The following is a 22,628-nucleotide window of genomic DNA, read 5'->3' on the forward strand; positions in this document are numbered from 1 at the left end:
TCTGAGGCTTGGCGCTCCTTGGCCTTCCTTTTCTGGGCAGAATGAGGCATACAGGAGTAATTATCACAACAAGGGAAGAACACACAATTCCTCCACGTCCTTTTACTTGGATCTCATATAAGGTAGGGGTTGGAGAGAGACTCATAAAAGTTAAATAATTAAATCCAGCAAAGTCCCAGCAGAATCCCGGCGGAGCCCGGCAAAGCCCAGCTTAACTGTCCCGGGTAAGTCCTCGGTTAACAGGAAATACTTGCTCCCTCTTCTCTCCACCTCGGGAGCAAGACCGCTGACAACTCCGTTTTGTAACCAGACTTCTGGGTCCGCCTCAGACAACGCCTCTTGAGCCTGCGTCTGGGCTCAGCTGGAAGAAATACCAATCACCAGGGCAGGTCGACTAGCCTATCCCGGGTAAGCCCTCGGTTAACAGAAAATACTTGCTCCCTCTTCTCTCCACCTCTGCCATTTCTCTTTCTTATTGTCCTTTTTGGATTTTGGTACAATGGAAAGGAGGGTTGGGGAGGGGGTTGTTCTTTGGGTACTGATCAGTGTTGATTACTTACTGCCATTTTTGTCACTGATGGGTGACCAGCTATGGAAAATTACTTTTAGGTCTTTACTACACTCTTGGAGCTATGTGAGGAGGAAACCCAAGCTGGGAGGTCTCTTTCCTTTTGTGTTAATCTTGTTCATTCTTTCCATGCTATTCATAAAAGATTTCACTTTGGGTAAAGAGTTGAAATGTATATCTTGGAATGTTTGTGGCCTAGGCTCTGTAGTGAAACGATATAAACTGTTACAGGCCATGAGCCATCTGCATGCAGATATTGCAATGCTGCAGGAGACACATCTCATAGATTCTGAGTAAAATAGATTAAAGAGAAAATGGGTGGGCAGTGTTTTGTTTGCCTCTGCTACCTCCCACAGAGCGGGGGTGGCTATTCTACATAAGTCTTTACATTTCCAAATGCTTAAAACGATCAAAGATGATGATGGCAGATATACTTTTGTGGAAGGTCTAATATTTGGGAAGAAATTTTTACTGGGAGGTTTATGCCCCAAATACCTATTCTAAAAAATGTTTTGCAAAAATTGTTGATATTGTTTCTAAATATTCTCATGCCCAATTCTGGTGGGGGAGATTCCAATGTGGTAGCTGATCCTTCCGAGAACAGAACACCTGCTTAGCTACGGGTGAATCAGGATGTGAGGCGGGGCATGCCTTATCTGCGTGAACAGCTCTTGTTGGTGGATGCCTGGTTTCCTCATCCTCTTAACTTGGATTTCACTCACCTTTCTAGAGCACATGACACTAAATCCCAGATAGATTATTTGCTTCTGTCTGAAACTTCTTTTTTTAAGGTTGTCCATATGAAATTTCTGATCATGCCCTCATGTGGCTTTAGCTGGAGGGCCTAATGGACACCTGGTTCCTGGAAATTTCCATCATATTTGCATCATGATTCAGAATTTCATTTTTATTTGATACAGAAATGGAAGGTGTTTGAATGCTTTAATGAAGTGCACAAGCAAGACTCATTATTTTGGGAAATGGCGAAAGTTGTATAAGGAGATAATTTGTTTGGAAAAACAGGTACAATTTGATAGGAGGAGGTTTGCTTCTGCTCCTACTCCTGACAATAGATTGTGGTTCCTAAACACTCAATCTGCTTTGAACACCTTGATTCGCCAACAAGCCAAAAAAAGCGTGTTGTATTACAAATATACATTTTTCTCCATGGCAACAAAGCTGGGAGAAGGCTGGCTAATGCGGTGGAAAAAATGGCATTGCAAATCTTATGTAGTAGCCATGAGAATGAGGGAAGGTGCTATTGTCAGAGACACTAAACAGATTGAGAACCTTTTTGTTAATTTTTACAAGAATCTTTATGCTTGTAAGCCCAGTAATATGCAAGAAGTTAAAAAATATTTAAGGGATATTCCCCTCCCTCAGTTGAAGGAACAAGATTTAAACCTGTTAAATGCTCCTCTTTCTCTGACAGAATTGAATGTTCTTATTCAAAGTTCACTGTTATATAAGGTTCCCGGTCCAGATGGCATGACTGGTGAATTTTATAAACTCCTGATTGATCAGGTTTGTCTTCCTTTGGGAAAAATGTTTGAAGCTTTATTGGTGACGGGAGAGTTATATCAGGAGATTAACCTAGCTATTATTGTGGTTTTACCTAAGCCAGGCCTAACTCGTACAGGCCGATCTCTTTTTTTGAATTTTGATGTAAAGTTTTAGGTAAGATTATGGCTGATCACCAGGCCAAAATATTACCAACTTTGGTTTCCCCAGAACAAGTTGACTTTACTAAAGGGCGGTATGCAGCTGCAAATGTTCAGAAAGTGTTAGTTTCCATGGAACATTCTATATACAACATCACATGAACTTTCTTCTCATTAGTTTTGACGCCAAAAAGGCATTCAATAGGCTCAACTGGGAGTATCTCTTTGCAGTTTTGCAGATATATGGCTTTCAGGGGGTCTTTTTTACGGTATATTAAAATAATATACACTAATCCCAAGGCGAGAATCCTGGTCAATGGGGGACATACTGAGGTTTTCAGTTTACATCGAGGTACCAGGAAGGGTTGTCTCCCCTACATTTTGTGTTATCATTGACCCATTTATACGGAAGATTCTGCGAGATGGCCGCATTGAAGGTATTAGCATTGGGAAGCATGTTTTTAAAGTTGCTGCTTTTGCGGATGACCTTCTTTTACATATTGTTCAGCCACAAGTATCTTTGCCTGTTTTGTTATCTGAACTTGCTGCTTGTGGAGAGCAGGCTGGGCTGAGGTTGAGCTTAGATAAATCTGAAGCTACGGTAATTGGTACTTGGGGCTCTAGTGATTGGAGGGGTGCATTCCCTTTAACCTGGGCCCCTCATCATATGAAATATTTGGGTATCTGCCTTACTAAAGACCTGAGTCTTCTACATTCTTTTAATGTTGCTAAATTGCAGACAATAACAAAAACATTTTTACGAAATGGAACTCTTTAACTTTGGGGGGTAGGATTTATTTATTTAAGATGACCATCTTCCCCAAATGACTATGTCATGACTGTTCTCCCTCTGGTATTAAGCTCAAAAGATGTGCAAGTTTTTCATAGAGAACTGTGTAAAACTAGAGCACCTTTCTTTTTAGAGCGTAAAACTAGGGGGTAAAACTAGAGTGCCTTTCTTTCAATTGATGGATTTGGGCAGCAAGGAAGGTTGGGTCTCCCAGATTTAAGGGTGTACAACTATTGTGCTAACTTTAAAGCAGCTAGGGATTTGGCTCATGGATACTGCTTTTTATTGTGATATTTTCAGTATGAAGCTGCTGTTCCACATCCCATACATCTTTGTTTCTTATTACACGCTACATCCTCCCAACTCCCGTCCTGTTTGAGGAAGCGTGTTTTGATATCCTCGACCTGTAAATCCTGGCAATGGATTGCTTCTAAATTGAAATTAAGTAAATCCATGTCTCCCTTCCTCCCCATTGTAGGTAACCTTAACTTTCAATCTGGAGAGAAGTATCTACAAGGATTGGGTCTCTAGAGGTTTTTCAGTTATTTCCCAATTTTTAGATGAAGGAAGGGAAACTTTGCCATTTCACATCCTGCAACAAAAGTTGGGGAATGAAATGTAGGTGTTTTTAGCTTTTTGCAATTATGACATTATGTAGCTTCACTACCCTCAGAATTACTTTCTGATTTGGTATGAGATTTAATATGGGATTGGTTTGATTTAGAGGACCCAGATATGCATACCTTATCCTTTTTTCATAAGTTTCTACGAGCTAAGATTCCTGGGTTCTCGCTAGTAGGTTTGAGGTCTAAGTGGACCCAAGATTTTCATATACAACTTTTTCTAACTACGTTTACCTTTTGTTTTAGTTTTATTTCCAAAATCACACAGAACATGAAGTTGAGGGAAGTGCTATTTAAACTTCTTTCCGGAGCCTACATTTTGCAGCGCCAAGCATACTTAGCTGGTTTAACTGATTCTGATTTATGCCTAAAATGTAAGGTAGAGGTAGGCACAATATTCCTGTGTGAATATTCAGAAATTTTGAGAACAAGTGTTTCATTATGTTGAACATATTCTTTCTGTACACACGGTTTATTCTGCTCCAGTGGCTCTATTTGGACTTTTGTATCTGGGAGATCAACATACGGCAATACAAAAGGAATGGATTTCCAAGGGTTTCCTCTTGGCTAGATCTACTATTCTACATCACTGGAGAGAAGAAACTGATCCACCTATTATGTTCTGCGGGTATACATCAATTGATGCTAATGGAATTGATGATTGGAAAAAGAAGCCTTACTAAAACAAAACAGAAGCAGTTGGACATTTGGCTACCATATATTGACTCTTTGCCTCCTCGTGCTCAGAGTATGATTTTGAATACTTATTAGACTATAGCTGGTTGCTATATATATGACTTGTTCATAACTATGGGGATGGGAAGGTGGAATGGGAGAGTTGGGATGGGTGCAAATTTGTATCTTTATTCTTTGATGTTCCCTTTTGTTTATGAGCTGGGTACTCAGGAACACGTACCCAGGCTTGTTTTGTTAATAAGTTATACAGTTCAATAAACATATTTAAATATACATTTTTGGGGAAACTGGGACCACAGGTTGAAATGGGGGTCAGCAATGACCCCCGCTCAACCTTCCCATTTAGCCGTTTTTTTTTGTTTTTTTTAATGGCCACTTTAAATGTGCAGTGGGAGCATCAGGGACCCGTGTTAGGGTCCTGGGCCTCCCACCGCACATCTAATGCTTCCCTAGGAGGTGGTGGTATTTTATCGTGGCTGGCTACCTTCTTAGTCAGCTGCGATAAAATATTAGCATCATATTGCTTATTAATGACTTTCTTTGCATGCATTTGCATTATTCATGCATACAAATTGCACACAAAGCAGGCATTGTAATAGGGGAGGGTATCTAGGTGGGGAGATGCAGAATACTGTATATATTGTGCAATATATGTGATATAATGCATATTAGTGCCCAAATGCAGCTTGATGAATGACCCAGTTAGTTGGATAATGCTGTTCCACCCCAGAATACTCCTGATATAGTTGGATAAGTTTTTAGCCAGCTAAAATCTTATCCAGCTATGTTAGGGCAGTCAAACATGAGTTTTTCAAATCCCTGTTTGCCTAGCTAAGTGCCCAGTTTTGCCAGACAAATGCACTGAATATGGACCTCTGAGTTTACACCCTGGCATTTAGGTTTCCCTTCATTCACTGAGAGGCTTTTCCAGTAGTATAGATATAAATATAATGTGCTTTTTTTTCTAAGACGAAAGGGGCTGATACTCAGATACTTGGCCATCCTTGTTGGGGGGAGGGGGTATTGGGTCATGTGTCCAGTGCCGCAACATAGCCCCACTCTCTGTAATTGGCTACAGGGTTTAGTAACTGCCATGGCTGGGTCTTCCATTAGGCAAACTAGGTGGTCGCCTAGGGTGTCAAAATTTGGGGGAAGGGGGATTTTTGCAGCAAAACTCATGGAAACCTGCAGGTGCTCCATATTCATTTCTAAGACACAGTTCCACAAGGGTAGGTCATGGATGCTGGGTAGATGTAGAGCAAGAAGGAAGCTGGATGGGTGGAGTTGTGGAGAGAAGGTGCTGGGCAGATGAGGGTGGGTTGGAGACAGAGAGAGAGAGAGGATTCTGAGTACATAGGAGTGGAGAGAGAGAGTGGATGCTGGGTCAGACTTAGGGTCCATCAAGCCTAGTATTCTGTTTCCAACAGTGACTAATCAAGGAATCTTTGTCATGACATAATTTGGACGTGTGTTGCCAAAATAATACATGAAATGGTTAAAAGGAGGAAAAAATAAATAAGAAAAACAAAATATTGCTCATTTACAGTAATTAAAATGACCATGTACAGAATAGTTAATAGTGTGGACAATTACCAGATTTTGGTGCTGTTCTGTATTACCCCTAGTCACAGCATACAGGGCTAGAGCAGGCAGAATAGAAAAGAGCTACTCTACTCCCTAATCCAGCTCCTCCCCTCCTGTCATTTCTCAGGGGCTGATGCAGAGACAGGAAAAAAAAAAGTACTAACTACATCCAGTACTGGCAGAAAAAGAATCCTGAATATGATGCACAGAGCAGACACACACACATGATACCCACAACATGTATACATATGTATACACGCACAGATATAATAAGCATCCACTATACAGATTCAGTTTCAGGAAACTTTATTGGCTTGACAATCTGTACCAAAGTACAGGGAAAAAATATCCATACATAATAAGGATAATAACAGTAAGGTAAAATTACAGGGTACAGAAAGGCCTATATGCTTATTCTGCTCACTTTTTCTTTAGTGGCCCATTCAGGACCTGAACAAAAGAGGCTAGTTATTACCCACTGGGAGAGGCAAAATCTGGAGAGGAGAATCCATCCAGCCCTTGTTGCTCTGGCTCCCCAGCATTTCCTTTGTGCCAGTTAAGTCCTCAGGACTCGCTGAATCCATGATTTCCAGCAAGCTGAGAGGCAAGGCAGTCTGGAGATGGGAAACAGCAGCCAGCAGAGAAAGAGTTTTCTTATGCACACACACACACACACAAAAGAATGGCTGTGAAATCATCACCAAAGACCCAGATCTGAACTCCCCCCCCCTCCACTAAGAAGGTATGTAGCATGCATGCTTTAATCCTGCCAGGGCCCCCTTCCTCTTTGCTTTTTGCTTCTTTCAGTAATCTCTCAGGCCTATATCTAAACTGTATTCCTCAGCCCCTGATGCTTAAAAACCTCGGAGATCATAAATAACAAACAAACCAATCCTCCCTTCCCTTGTTCCTCTTAAGGAATGTATTGTGGTGAGATTGCAGTGTTGATAACATTAGGGATGTGTTCATTAAGCATAAACTGGCTGTTCTGGGATGGGTAGTTCACATGTACAGTATGGAGGAGCTCCATTGCTGTCTGCATTTTGAGAGGCTTGATATGAGCTGAAATTTCAGTACTGGGGTTGGAGCCTTTAGTATGCAACTTCCACTAATGAATATGCATGGCATAAATATGCATGCATACCTCTTCAATTGCATGGGAATTTATTTCATGCTTTTTCATTAGGGATATCCTGAAATCCCAAGTGGATTGGTGTCAATGAGGACTGGAAGTTGTCTACCTCTGATAGTCAGGTTGTCAGGCCTTTGGGTAACTGGAATAGTCATTCTGGCAACCTGCATAGGCTTGATAATGTCTTGCTGGCTTCTCTGAATGGCATGCAGACTTAAGTACTTGAAGTTGTTGAAACCCCTGTGTACATGCTGGTTTTGGCACTGACCTCTGAAGCGAGTGAAAATTCACTGTTCACAGTACAGTGGTGTCCCTCTAGCTCACCAGTGCTTTTCAGTGTGTCATTGCAGTGCTAATGCAGTGTTATACCCATGCATAATTAGTGTTTAAATTAGAGAAACAAATAAAAGTACATTGAAAGATGACTTCCTCTTCAGCATTAATTAAGAATGAATCCTGCTGCAGTGTACCTTAAATTAACATTAAATTATCTCATTTGCCGTGTACCCTGAATTGATACTGAATGATGACTCCCCTTGCAGCTACTACTAATTTATAAACACTAATAAAAGTGTGCAATATTATATAGATACACATGAAATAGTTCCTTCCCAACAGAGCTTGCAATGTAGTCATGACATGCAGACAAAACATTTGGAGTTTCAGGAAATTAATTTTACAGAGAAGAACTGTTACAACTGACAAAGCTATGATCAAAAAGATCCAGAGGTTAAAATTTAAAAGCTTAAGAAAAGCACATTTGAAGTAGGATCTGAATACGGCTAAAGAAGGGGCATGATGCACTGAGCTCAAGGAAGTTATTCTAGGTGTACGGTGCAGCCAGGTAGAAAGCACATAGTTCGGAGTTGGAAATGAAAGAGAACACCACACAGCTTGCCTGATGAACAGAGGTCATGAGGAGGGATGGTAGGGGAGATTAGAGAGAAGAAGTAAGAAGGAGTGACGGCACCTCTAGGTGAGTAGGATAAACTGGAACTGTATGAGGTAGCAGAAGGGGAGCCAATGTAATGACTTGAGAAGAAGGATTAGATGGTTATAACAGCACTGATGAAAAACAAGTTGCATAGATGAATTTTGGATAGTGACTCACTGGGAGATCTGCAAGGTAGTAATGGATAGAGATGGTTGAATGAGAGACCTCTGAGGAGCAGGGTGCAATAATCTAAGCAGGAAGTGATGTGAGGGTGGATAAGGGTTTGGTTGTGTTTGGAAAAGAAAGGACAGGTTGTGATGGTTATAAAGCAATGGATCCCAACCTGTGGTTTATGGAGCCCTAGGGACCTGCCAGACCATAACAGGGGGTCTGAGGGAAGTGAGCTCTAGAAGGAGAGGAGAAAACCCATGCCAAGAAGAGGCCCAACAGGCTGCTATGGATCCCATTCTGCGGCGGCCACGAAAGAAGAGGTGTGATAGGCTGCCAGCACATCCCATCCCATTGGTTGCCAAGGACTGAAAGAAGCCATAGGGCTGCCGGCGCAACTGATCTCGCCAGCGACCAAAGACAAAAGGAGGCCACAGGTCACCAATGCATCCCAATCCAAAGGTAGCCTGAGTGAAGAGGAGGCTTTAGGACTCCCCACCCCCTGCAGACTCCAGAAAAAAGAGAGAGAGAGAGGCCCAGTTAAGAGAGAGGGTGTGTGAGCCTGCATGTGTGTGTGCATATATTTGAGAAAGAGAGCTTGTGTGTAAGCCTGTGTGTGAGAGAGAGGGAGCTTGTATGTGAGAGCATATGTGTATAAAAGACAGGGAGCATGTGTGTATGAGAGAAGGAGTGTGTGTGTGTGTGTATGTGTGTGTGTGTGTGTGTGTGTGTGTGTAAGAATGTGAAAAAGAGGGAGTTTGTGTGAGAGCATGTGTGTATATGAGAGAGAGGGAACATATTTGTATGTGAGAGCTTCTGTACATGAGAGGGAGCATGTGTGTGTATGAGAAGCATGTGTGTTAAAGAGGATGTGTGTATGAGAGGGAATGTATGCGTGAGTGTGAAAGAGAAGGAGCATGTGTGTGTGAGAATGAACATGTGCATGTATATATATATATGAGAGAGAAAGTTTGTGAGCCCCACTCCTACTAAATCATGGCAATCTCAGGGTGACTGGAAATCAAAAGTTCCCAGGTATGTAGAATGGGGAATTTTTAAATCCCTATTAGTTTTGTTGGTTGTTGTTTGATGTCTGATGTTTTTAAATATTTTATTAGTGTTTGGGAAACTTAAAAATAATTAATATAAGTTTTTAATCATTAGATGTTCCATATGTCAGTGTTTTTGAATATTCTTTTTATTAGCATGATTTTACTATTGTTATTTTATGTTTCTTGATTGTATTGTTTGATGTTTTATGAGGAATGGTGATGTTTCTGTTTCTCCATTGTTGCAATGCAAACAAAGTCTGACTTCTTGCGGATTCCAGTTCAGTTTTTGTCTGCACATTTGTATTTAAACTTTTGGTCTCTTTATTCTGTATTTGGTGAGGGTCTGTGTTTCTGCATGTGTGACTGAAGTGAAGTATTCTGCTGAGGTGTAGTTTCTGCATAAGGATCTATAGCAGCCCGAATTATTTATTTATTTAGAAACTTATATACCGTTCTGTTTTCCTAATAGAAGGTGTATTAGTGTTTTAGGACCTGTTGCAGTTTGCAGTTTAGCCTTTTCACAGGTAGGGTTGTTACTGTTTGAGCCTCGTAGTTAGGGTGTCATGGTATGGCAGATTTCCTATATTCTGAGTATGTTTTTTGCAGGATTTTGTATTATACCACGTGTTACCTTTAGCAGCTTGTGGAATGGTCCCGCGAACCGCCTCATTTACCACTGACACCAGCAACAGAGCTCTGCGGTTGGGACACTGCCAGCAGCCAAGCCTCACCTGCTCAAGATGCTGTCAGCCTCCTTCGCAGTCAAGATGGCACCTCGGACTTCAAACACCACTCAGCACAGCATAGGATGCTGCCTGCTGCCACTCCTCCTGACTTCCTTTAGGCGCGTGCATGCCAATAGTCCCTCCCTTAAAGGGCCCATGGCAGGAACTTAGCCGTGGCGCCCTCTGATCACATCAGAGGCCTCAGAAAGGGGTCTACTGTCTGTGCAGTGTGTTTTGCTTCAAGTTCTGTTTCTTGTCATCCAGCCTTACCTCATCCAGCCTTGCCTTATCCTGCCTTTCTCGTCTTCTGTGTGTTTTCATCCACCCTTGGCTGACTCTCCAGGTCTTGACCTCGATTGCTTGCTGCCTGGACCTGACCTCTTACCTGGGCCTGACCATTTTTGTTAGCCACCTCTCCCGACCTTGGCCTTTTTTTGACTTCGTTAGTCTGCTGCCTGCCCTGACCCTAGCATGCCATTGGAATGTTGCTCTAGCCACTTCCCTAGGGACCTGCCAACTATCAGAACCCAAGGGTTCAATCTGCGGGAGAGGTGACTGGTATAGGTGAAACTCCAGTCTGTCCCATGACAGGGCGCCTTCACCAGCCGCCAGCGTAGGTCTTGTAGGTTTGCCTACAAGGTTGCGTCAACTACTCTGCAACACAAAATGCTCACAACAACGCCACTCTTCACACAGTATTCCTGGCAGTAGAGAGAGTTGAGGTTGCTGTTACTCAGGTGACACCAGAATTTGAATATTTTTTATGGTAAGTGGTAAGGGGAAATGTCCTTGTACTGCTCTGCACCTTTTGTTGGGAGAGTTTCTGTGAATGGAGGGTATTGTAGAACTTGAGGTGCAGATGCAGATTTTATATTGGGATTCTGTCCCACTCCTATATAGAAGAATTTTTGATTGATGCTCTTGAATAATGTTAGTGAATAGTGTTACTAGATGGTTGAAAATGGTCAGGGGTTTCTTTGTCTCAGGGCATCTACAAATCAAATGTTTCCAGGTATAGAGAGCAGGTGATTTTTTTTTATCCATGTTAATTGAAATCATTGGATGTTATTTGATGTGTCTGCTGTTTTGCAATATATTTTTGGTGTTTGAAACATTTTTTAAATGAGTTTTTAAGTATAGGATTCTATTCTATTTGTCAGCTATTTTGAAATATTTTTATTAGCATGGCAAGATCTGCTACTTTGGGTCCCTGTCTCCATAGGGTGCTGGGACTGTACAGGGTGACTCAGGGACATTAGATTCCAGCTGGACTGGTAAGGACTATGCTCCAGATTCTTGCCAGGGAAACTGCTGCACAACGTTCCCCCCCCCCCCCCCCCCACTGCAAGCAGAGAGGTGCAGGAGAGAGCTGTTTCAGGTTTTAAAAACCCCCCCATAATAATATGCTTATGCTACTGACAAGAAAACAGCAGTTACCTTGACTTGCGAGAGTCTATGGAGGTGGCCTGCAAACCAGGAAGAAAAAGCCCAGTTTTGTTTTGCCCAGGCTCTGCTGTGGAAATGGTTGTGGTTGTGGGACTGGGCTAGAGACAGAGAAAGGGAATGAGAGAAGCCAGCTTCCGGAGGAGACAGAGCAAGGAGAATTGTTTCGGAGAAAGGAGCGGGCGAACAGCCAATCCTCACTGTGAAGGACAAGAGACTGTTGGACTGCCAGGCTTTTGGAGTCGGGGGCTGCTGGGCCCACCAGGCATCCTTCCCCCATCCATGCCAAGAGCGAAGTGCTGAATATAGTCACACAGAAGGGAATGGTATTATAGAGGGTTGTTCACTGGCAGCTAATCACTCAGCCTGCTGTGCAGAGGGTGGGATATCGGACTTTTGTACCCCAGAAAGGCCAGCAAAAAGCTGACACCCCCCCAATAGCTGAGAGAGAGTTGTGTGGAGCTGAGAGGAATGGGGTATACTGGTCATACCAACAAGGAATTATAAAACAAGTGAGAGTGAAGAGAGAATTTAGCCAGTGGTGTTTCCTCGTTACCTAAATCTCAGATGACTTGCAGCTGTCTGTGTTCTGCACCTTACCAAGGAAACTTTGGGCCCCGGAGAGGATTTTGATTGTTCATTTGTTTTGTTTATTTGTGCACAAGAACACAACTAGTACATTTAAAAAGAAAAAAAGGAAAAAAAAACCACTTTTGGGTGGTACCCAAAATACCAGTGCTAGCTGCAGTTTAATCAATATTTTGTTATGTACTTTAATCCTCTGTTTACTGAACTACGTATACCCTAGTTTATGTTACCTGTGCTTTCATGTGCATTTGCTGTTTATATTAAATTTGCTGCTCCCTGACTGTCCCATCCCGCCTCTTTTATCCTTTTCTCGCTGCTGTTTAATGTTATAAGTAAGAGTGACAGAAGCATTCACAGTGTGATGATTTTCCTTGCTGTGCCCCTGCTACTGGAGTGGGTGGGAAAAAGGCCCCGGGAAGCAAGAGCGACTACAGAAAGGTGGAACAGGTGGACACCTGGCTTATCTACCCCAGTGCATTACGTGACCCCTAGTTCTACTGATTTCTTTCCAAGGGAAAAGGTTTGTTGTTGATTGTGCATCAATAAAACCTTTCAGGTATCTGAAGGTCTGTATCATATCTCCCCTGCACCTCTTCTCCTCCATGGTGTACATATTTAGGTCCTTCAGCCTTCTCTCATAAGTCATTTGATGGAGACACCCCACCATTTCGGTTGCCCTTCTCTGGACCGCCTTGATCCTGTCCCTTTTGAGATGCAGTCTCCAGAACTGAACACATTACTCCAGGTGAGGCCTCACCAATGATCTGTACAAGGGGATTATCACCTCCTTTTTCTTACTGGTTATTCCTCTCTCTATGCAGCCCAGCATTCTTCTAGCTTTAACTATCGCTTTGTCACATTGCTTCGCCATCTTCAGATCGCTAGACACTATCACCCCAAGGTCCCTCTCTTGCTCTGTGCACCCTCCATCGCATACAGCTCTTTTGGATTACCATACCCCAGTTGGATGACTCTGCACTTCTTGGCATTGAATCCCAGCTGCCATATCTTTGACCTCTCTTCAAGCTTCCTTAAAACATGTCTCATTCTCTCTACTCCTTCCGGCGTGTCCACTCTGTTGCAGATGTTAGTATCATCCGTGAGTAGACAAACTTTACCTTCTATCCCTTCCGCAATGTCGCTCACAAAGATATTGAACAGGACCGGTCCCAACACTGATGCTTGTCTTTTCAGAGTAGGTTCCTTTTACCATTACACGCTGTCTTCTATCTGTCAACCAGTTTGTAATCCACGCCACCACCTTGGTGCTCACTCCCAAGCTTCTCATTTTATTCACAAGCCTCCTATTCAGGACTGTATCAAATGCTTTGCTGAAATCCAAGTAGATCACATTGAGCGCTCTTTCTCAATCCAATTCTTTAGTAACCCAATCAAAAAAATCAATCAGATTTGTCTGACAGGACCTTCCTCTGGTGAATCCATGCTGCTTCGAGTCCAGCAGTCCTCCTGATACAGTCCTCCTGATACAGTCAGGAGGATAGTTCACTATCCTTTCCTTCAGCAGAATCTCCATTAATTTTCCCACCTCCAAGATGAGGCTAACCAGCCTGTAGTTTCCAGCCTCCTCTCTGCTGCCACTCTTGTGAATCAGGGCCACCACCACTCTTCTCCAATCTCTCAGCCCCACTAGGCAAACTTTTTTTTAAACAGGTTACATTACTGGTGCTTTTCGGAGCTGGGGAGCCGGGATGTCCTCTTTAGAACTCTGTGAGGAAGTGCAGGGGGCCCCCTAGAACTCTGTGATTGGGTGGGGAGAAAACAATTACAGTGGTAAGTATACCCCATAGTGAGAGGAATAATGCAGCAACCATACCAATAAAAAGAATAATTCAACAAAATTAGCAAATAGAATAACATCAAGTACTTAAAAGCTCATATAAAAATATCCCAAACATCCATAAAATATTTCAAAACACACATATTAAATATTACCCAATAATAAAAGCTAGTAAGGATTTAAAAAAAATTCCCTGCTCTCCATACCTGGGAACTTTTGATTTCCAGTTGCCCTGAGATTGTCATGGATTAGCAGGCAGAGAGGAAGAAGTTATTGCACACACACTTTCTCCCTCGTTCACTTTCCCTCCCCCTCCCCATTGATCCCCATTTCATTAACTCCGTTACCCCCTCCAACAGTGATACCCAGTTTATTAATTCCCCCCACCCGTGGCAATCCCCAGTTTATTAACTCACTGCCTCTCTGGCCCAAATCTCCTCTCAACTGCACCCTATTGTAAAACAGGAAGAGGAGGAGGACAGTGATGGCCTTGCAGCTCCTCCACCCCTGCAGGGTCCCAGCCTCACACTTTGAACCACCTTGCTTTAAGCACCCATTCAGGTGAGGAGGGAGGAAGTGCCTGAGCAGCTGCAAGGCCATCATCATTGTCATCCTGTTTTAGGGTGGGCACAGGAGTTAAGGGATCCTGGGGAGGAGATGGGAGCAGAGAGGAAGGAGTTATGCTGTTACACTGCCCCCAATGTTTTTCCATGAAAAAAGAGGGACCGCAAACAAAAATAATTCTTCTGCTGTTAAGATCCCTGATCTCTTCGGTGTCACCCTGGTTGTTTTTTCAGCCTGCGAGGTGCAGCCGCTGTGTGCCAATAAAAATAACTTCATCACAGTTTGCCGACCTATGCTCTAGCCTTTCGGGATCTGCAGTGTTTATTCCATATCCTTCTGAATTCTATTACTGTTCTCTTCGTCACCACTTCTTCCAGAAGAGCATTCCAGGCATCCACTGCCCTCTCTGTGAAGAAATATTTACTGATATTGGTTCTGAGTCATCCTCTGAAATTTCATATCATGACTCTTAGTTCTTTTTTAAATATATCCATAGCAGGAAGCCTGCAAGGGAGTCGGTTGAAGGTTGAATTGGTAGATGATCGAGGGATTAAAGGGATGGAAGATAATGGTCATTGCAGAAAGACTAAATTAATTCTTTGCATTAATGTTTACTGATGAGGATATTGGGGAGATACCCATTCTGGAGGCAGTTTTCAAGGGTGATAATTCAGATGAACTGAACCAAATTAGGATGAACCTGGAAGATATAGTAGGCCAGACTGACAAATTGAAGAGTAACAAATCACCTGGAACAGATGGTATATACCCCAGGGTTCTGAAAGAACTAAAAAACTGAAATTTCAGACCCATTACAAGTAATTTGTAACCTATCATTAAAATCATCCGTTGTACCTGAAGACTGGAAGACAGCCAATGTAACCCCAATGTTTAAAAAGGGCTCCAGAAGTGACCCAGGTAACTATAGATCCGTGAGCCTGACTTCAGTGCCAGGAAAATTTGTGCAAACTATTATAAAGAATAAAATCACAGAACATATAGATAGACATGGTTTAATAGGACACATCCAGCATGGATTTACCCAAGGGAAGTCTTGCCTCACAAACCTGCTACATTTTTTTGAAGGGATGAATAAACATGTGGATAAAGGTGAACCGGTAGCTGTGGTGTATTTCAATTTTCAGAAGGAGTTTGACAAAGTTCCTCATGAGAGGCTTCTAAGAAAGCTAAGTCATGGGAGAGGAGGCAATGTCCTTTCATGGATTACAAACTGGTTAAAAGACAGTAAACAGAGGGGAGGATTAAATGGTCTGTTTTCACAGTGGAAGAAGGTAAACAGTGGAATGCCTCAGGGATCTGTACTTAGACCAATGATTTTTAATAAATTTATAAATGATATGGAAAGAGGTATGACATGTGAAGTGATCAAATTTGCAGATGACACAAAATTATTCAAAGAAATTAAATTACAGCCAAAGTCGACACTGTGTATTTCTTTTTAGTATATTGTCATCTAACATAAGCCATAATACACAGAGTCGACTTTGGCTGTGTAGTCGGATTCAAGAGCCAGCCCTTCATATTGAGAATAAGATAGTCATATTCAGTTAAATAAAGTGTTTTTCCCCTAGTAAAAAATGTGTTGAGGCATAGCCAACTAGCAGATAATTGATTTATTGGTGTTCTTTCTGACGCTGTCTGCAGCCCATTGCGAAGCAAGAGTTGGGTTATTGAACTTCTAACACCTTTAGTCTGATGCTGTGGCTGTGATAAAAAAAAATAAATAAATTAATGTTTTAAATGTTTGAGATTTTTTGAAAATGTATTTAGAAAATATATATGGTGTGCCTCTTCTTTTTGCTTTGTGTATATTGAATAATAGAGGAAGGCTCTGCTTTTCTGATACAGAATATCCAAACAAAGCCAGTTCAGATTTTTTAGTTATCCAGTTACATGTAATCGAATAACTTTAGGAAAGTATATTCAGCAGGACGTTTATCCTGTTGAATGTACAAGTCAAGTTATCTGGCTAATTTTAGCCGGATAATTTGTCCACTATTCAGCTTACTGACTATAACCCAAGATGTTTCTGCATCATTAATATCTTTCAGGAATGTGAAGATCTGTATCATATCTCCCCTGCACCTCCTCTCTTTTAGAGTAGACAGGTCCTTCAGTCTCATCTCATATAGCTTTTGAGGTAGACGTCACATCATTTTGGTCTCCTTTCTCTGGACTGCTTCTATCCTGTTCTTATCCTTTCTGAGATAAGGACTCCAGAACTGCTACAGCCACTAACATTACTAGCAGGAAGCATGAGTGAAATATAGAGACAAGAGAGACCAACTAGTGGTCTATAACATTTATTATAATCCTAGTAGATAACAAAGCACAAAATTAGAAGCTATGGTAAGCCAGCTCCCCACAGAAATATCTTTCCAGGCCTAGTTACCTAAATCAGGGGTGGCCAACTTCTGGCTCAGGAAGCATAAGTGGCTCTTTCATGTGCGAAATGTGGCTCTTGTGCTTTGTTCCATGACAACTGAGCACCACTGCAGAGGACAGGAGAGGAGGGACTGAACCAAGGAGCACACACACAGCATAAAAGAACCAGTTTATTCCCTGCTCCAACTCCTCCTCTCCTGTCCTCACAATGTTAATTGCAGCAGAAACTGTAGGGAGAGTCTGAAGCACTGGGGGCAGAGATTTTTCACTGTTCATCCTTGCTCTGTCCCTCCCATCCTATCTGCAACCAGCAGCCCTGGAGGACAGGAAGGGAGGGAGAAAGACAGGACAGCAAAGAGCCAGTCAGCTCCCTGTTCCAGCCCTGCCTATCCCGTCCAGCCTCCCAGCCACCTACAGCCTGGAATACTCTTTTCTGTTGTGCTGTCCAGAGGGAAGAAGCTGGCATGAACGCTGCTCCAGGCCCAGCAGTTCACTGTGTTCACAGGATTTGGGATTCAGCTGAGGGTAGGAGGGAGTCACCCAGAACTCCAGTCAGGCCAGAATGATTTCAGCAAGACAAAGGATGAATGTCTGGGGTGCAGTATGAGAAGGTGAATATTGTGGGAGGGGAGAGATATAAATGCTTGCGGGAAGAGCGGTCCATAACTTTGGAAGTGACATGATAAGGGGTGAATATTGGAAGAGTTGAGGAGAGGTTAAAATGAGGTTGGACAGTACAAGGAGGAGTAAGGGATGAATGTCATCTTCCTCCCCATCTCCCTGAAGTCAACAATACAGATTGGACTGTCTGGCACCTTATTCCTCCCCGAGGTCCATTGTGCCATGTGTTCTGCAGCAAGTGTGAGAGGCCCATGGCTAGGATGGGGGAACGGAGAGAAGGAGAGAGGACAAGAAAGCCAGGGATGGGGGAATAAGTGATTCAAAAGAACTGGAGGAATGGCAGTAGAGAGGTAGGAGACATCCAGAGTGGGAGGGTGTGGGTATAAAGAACACCAGAGGCGGTGGTTGGGGATGATAGAGCCAGAAATAATGTCAGAGCGGGGCTGAGGCAGAAGTGCTGATGAGTGCATGTATGAGAGAGAGCCAGAGGTGGCAAAGAGAGAGGCCAGTGACAGAGCCAGAGTTTGTGAAGGCACTGGGGGTGAAAATGAGGGACAGAGAGGTAGGAGGGGATGGGGCTGGGGGAAAAGAGAGGGTGTCAGGGGAGAAGGAGGATATAAGAGTGTAAAAGGAGTTATGGAGGGGGCTGCCAAACCCCCATCATATTTCTTGGGGGGGGGTGAGGGATGTTATGCTGAGGCTGCTGAGCGAGAAAGGGACAGGGTGGCGAGATTGCGAGTGAGAGAGAGAAAGACAGACAGACATTGGGCAGAGCAGGAGAGAGGGGGATGTTGGTTAGGGACTGGTGGAGATAGGGTGGGAGGATTGAGAGAGATTTTTGGGGACCTGGTGAGAGAACAGAGACTGGTGGAGAGAGCCAGACAGACTGGTGGAAAAAGGGTAGGTAATTAACAGAGGGACAGGTGCCAAGATTGAGAGAGACTGGCAGGGGCAGGTTGGGACTGAGAGAGAGAGAGGTTTGGCACAGGGTGGGGGTGTTGAGAGATAGAGAGAGATAAGGGGAAGGAGGATTGTCCTTGGTGACTCTTCCCCCTATGCAGAGAAGTTGCTGCCCATAACATTGCCCCAGGGAAGGGTTGCTTTTGGCACCCCCTCCCCCCCCCCTTTTGGACTTGCACACAGACTCAAAAAGGTAATGTGATGGTCCCCCAGCTTGGTACCCTAGGCAGTTACCCTGCTTGCTATCTCTTGCAACTGCCCTGTTCCTTAAAGGGGACCCTTCATTTCTTAAAACAATGTAAGACTCTTTGATACTAATCTGATCCCTTTGCTATTGGTGCATAAAAGGTTGGCCACCCCTTTCCAAAATGAAGAGGTTTATCTCTTACCCAAGCCACTCTGTTCCCCACTTTTGCCAGAAGTGAAGGAAGCAGGATGCCGGTGTCTGGTCAGTAGTTGATTGTTCTTGGTGCTGTTTCTGCTGCTGCTGCTGCTGCTGATGCACTCATTGATGTTGCTGTACTGTGTGTTGTTTTTCACATTCTTTATTCTAGTCCTTTTTTCACAGACTGTGCTGTGTTCCAGGCTCTGATTTTTTTTCCTTCTTATCTTTCCAATTAGCAGTAGAAATTCTTCGATCCATGCTTAGCTGAGCAGTCTCTGCAATGGGTTATTTCCTTGAGGAAAAAGGGGAGAGATGTCTTTGCAGGCATATTTATTTACTTATTTAAAAAATGTGTAACCCGCCGATCCACAATTCTTAGCGGGTAACAATACCACATGCATAAAAGAAGTAACCTAACATGACACAAATTAACCTGCAACAGACACTCAACACAAGCCACAATCAGTCGACCCAGAATACCTGCATACTGGTCTAGGCTTGTCATCAACCTGAGGGGCAAAGGAAATTAGCTATGACCCCTGAAGGCAGGTCCAATGCAGAGGAAAACAGAAAGGCTTTTAAGAATTTCCTGAAATGCAGGTAGTTGTTTTCTAATTTCAGGGATTTGGGAAACTTGTTCCATAAAGTTGGACCAACTACTTGAAACATTCTTTCATGAGAATCACTTAACCAGACTAGCTTGAGTGTGGGTACAACCAGAAGATGTCTAGAAGATCGAAGGAGGCGCACTGAGCTATATCTTGGCAATCCTGTGAAAGAGCGAGGCGATGAACTATGAATCAATTTGAAAACTGTCAGGATTTTGAATTTAATTTGCCAAAGAACTGGGAGCCAGTGTAGTTTTACCAGTATAGGCATTATGTGGCCACATCCAGAATAACCAGAAATAAGATGAGCCACACAGTTTTGTATTAACTGAAGAGCCTTCAGAGAGGATTTCGGACAATCCATGTAAAAAGAGTTACAGTAATCTAGTGAATTGAGAACAAAAGCCTCAGTGACAATCTGAAAGTCCTTACTTATTCAAGAAAGGTTTTAATGAGCATAATAAGCGTAATTTGAAAAAACAAATATGAACAACCGATTGAATCTGGGGACGGAAAGATAAACAGGAGTCTCTCTTGAACCCTAAGTCCCAGGAGCAGGATTTGATAGAAACTGAGGTGTCTTCAAAAAGCCACTGCTCGGGAATGTTACATTGCTCCTTAGGGGAGAGCACTGCAATCTCGGCTTTGCTTAAGTTGATTATCAGACTTTCTGAGAGAGCCACATTTTTATCTTAGATAAACAGTTTAACAATTTGCCAGCCAAGTTATCAAAGGGTGAAGAGAAAGGAAGCTGAAACTGAATATTGTCCACATATAACTTGAATGTAAGAACCCATTTGAGATAGTAAAGTGCAGCAAGAAAGCATATAGATATTGAACAAGATTGGCGAGAGTGCCAACACTTGCGGAACCCCAGTAGATAAAGAGAAAGATTTTGAGTGAGATTACCAAAAGCAACACTAAGAATGATCACCAAGGAAAATAGTAATCCAGGAGAGAACACTCCAAGAAATATCCAAGGACTCTAAGTGCTGTAATAGAATCAAATGGTTGATGGTATCAAAGGCAGAGGTCAATTCTAATGGCATCAGTGCATTTTGTAGGCCAGCCTCAGAGCCCCCTCTGACCATCTCTAATCAAGAAGAGAAGTAGTTCTGTGCTGTGGCTTGACCGTAACCCAAATTGAGCCTCATTTAATAAAGGTTTGTCATCTAAAAATTTCTGGAGTTGCTGTATTAGTATCTTTTTTATTACTTTAGCAAGTAGTGGGAGCAACGAGATGGGTTGATAGAGGGGTCAGATGCAGTAGGGTTATGTTTTTTTTGGAATGGGACATACTACTGTGGACTCAAGATTAGCCGGTAGTAGGCCTGTTTGATCATGTTACTTAATTCAGACCACATTATCTTAATCAGAGCTGTGGATCAGGTGTTAAAAGGGCAGAAACTGTCTTTCATTTCTGAGACAATAGTGCAAATCTCAGTTGTGGACAGCAGGTCAAAATCAGACCAGCTAGGTGTAACAGTAGAAGAAAATGATTGTGGGAAAGATGCAGGGTTAAAGCTGTCAATAAGCTTGGAAATATTTATTGAAAATCCAAGGCGAATTACTCACAAACCTCAACTGTGGGCTCTAGCATGTCTAAAGAATGAGCAATGCGAACTCACATGGTCTCAAAGCAGCCGAGGTGATACATATGTGGGGAAAACCTTCTCTCTTGCTCGAGAATACACCGCCCTTGAGTTAGTTATTTAGCTTATTAACATGTTGGAGGAAGTATCTTGAAACTGGTCACAATGTCTTATTCCCGTGGGAAAGTATAACTGTGTTCATGATGTTATCCCGAACTCTTTTCTGCAATACTGGCTCAAAGAAGCGAATAGGCCAACAATCCTTAACCTAATCTACCTAAGCCTCATGCTAATGGTCATGTCTACCCTAGCTCTGTACTAACCATAACAAGGCCTCACCAAAGACTTATACAAGGGCATTATCACCTCCTTTTTTTCCGCTGGTTATTCCTCTTTCTATGCAGCCCAGCATCCCTCTGGCTGTTGCAACGCCTTGTCACATTTTCTCGTTGCCTTCAGATCCCCAGACACTAACACCCCAAAGTCCCTCTCCCAGTCTGTGCACAATAGTCTTTCACCACCCCCATCTCATTCGGTTCTTTTGGATTACTACATCCCACACTTGCCTTTGTGTTCATGGACTACCTCTTGCATATGCCTCTTTCAGCAAGTACACCCTACTCCATAAATGTCACTTCAGGTGGGACAGAGAGGAAAATAACAAATATATTAGTTATGACCTGTCAGCATTTATTCATTGCTGGCTGTTGATTCCCTTTGTATAATCAGAGCTTTTTGAAAGAGTCTTCAATCAAATTCTACTAGCCAGAAAATCTGGTTTTAGCTAATCAAAGGAGGATTGTGACAGTTGAGACCAGTAAAGTGTGACAAGTGCTGACACCAGTTCAAACAATATACATGTATCTCTCCACCAGTGAAATCTCTCATCTGCCTCAAGCCAATTGCCTTGCATCTGTTCCCACTGTATGTTGCCTCTATACAGGAAAGATCTGGATCACATCCCAGGTAGTTTTCACATTGCCTTCTTATTGCATAGCTATAAACTGAAATAGTTGCTAGAGAAATAGTTTCATAGAGAAATAGTTTGCATGTCCAAGTCACTACACAGTATCTGCAAGTGTGGCATTTACCCCGAAAAGCCATCCCTTATATAGCTGTCAAATAACTGTACCAAATTGGGCAGTTTGTTATTTCGGCTGGATATGTTTTAAATAAAAGTTCTGTGTTAATTCATCGGCTGTACATCATATATTCATGCTGGAGTAATGTCCAATTTCAGTGACCAAATGGAATTATTATCCAATTAAGTGTGACACATTTATCTGGCTGTTTCTCATTATACAACAATTAACTGTTTATTATTTAAAACTTAACCAGCTAGATGCCTCTCAGAGCTTAGCGCGATGGCAGGAAAGGGGAGAGGTTTAAGAAAAGTCATTCAGGGAGTGGGATGGGGGTGCACCTCATCTAACAAAATGAGGGGATACTGTTTGGGGAACACAGTGTCTTTTCGAAACTAGAAACCTGGCATTCTGTATGCCACCAGGTGAATGCAGTGCATAGGTACAACAAGGGAGGTGGAGGACCTGAAGGCCAGATGAAAGTTGCTACGCTGAGAGGCAAAGAAGAAGCAGGCAGCTACTCTCCTTTTCCCTGCCTCAGACAGGGTGTCCCCCCCTCTTCTGGAGGCGGATTATACTGGGGAGCCTTGATAATGTTGCAGGCAGTAGCGTGACCGGAGTAGACAGCTCCAGGATTGGCAGACCCAC

General features: G+C 42.9%; 1 protein-coding gene across 2 annotated transcripts in view; it reads left to right on the forward strand.

Annotated features, from left to right (window-relative positions):
- Positions 1-6,529: 6,529 nt before the first annotated feature.
- The window catches only part of TIGD3 (tigger transposable element derived 3), a 36,192-nt gene continuing 20,093 nt past the window's right edge, over positions 6,530-22,628 (forward strand). The window contains exon 1 of one of the 2 annotated variants that reach the window (XR_003858293.1): positions 6,530-6,664. The gene's annotated coding sequence lies outside the window, so the exon portion shown is untranslated. The remainder of the gene's footprint in view (positions 6,665-22,628) is intronic. The other variant, XM_029613431.1, reaches the window with a different exon arrangement.

This window comes from Rhinatrema bivittatum, chromosome 8, assembly GCF_901001135.1.
Source record: "Rhinatrema bivittatum chromosome 8, aRhiBiv1.1, whole genome shotgun sequence".
Classification (NCBI taxonomy): Eukaryota; Metazoa; Chordata; class Amphibia; order Gymnophiona; family Rhinatrematidae; genus Rhinatrema; species Rhinatrema bivittatum.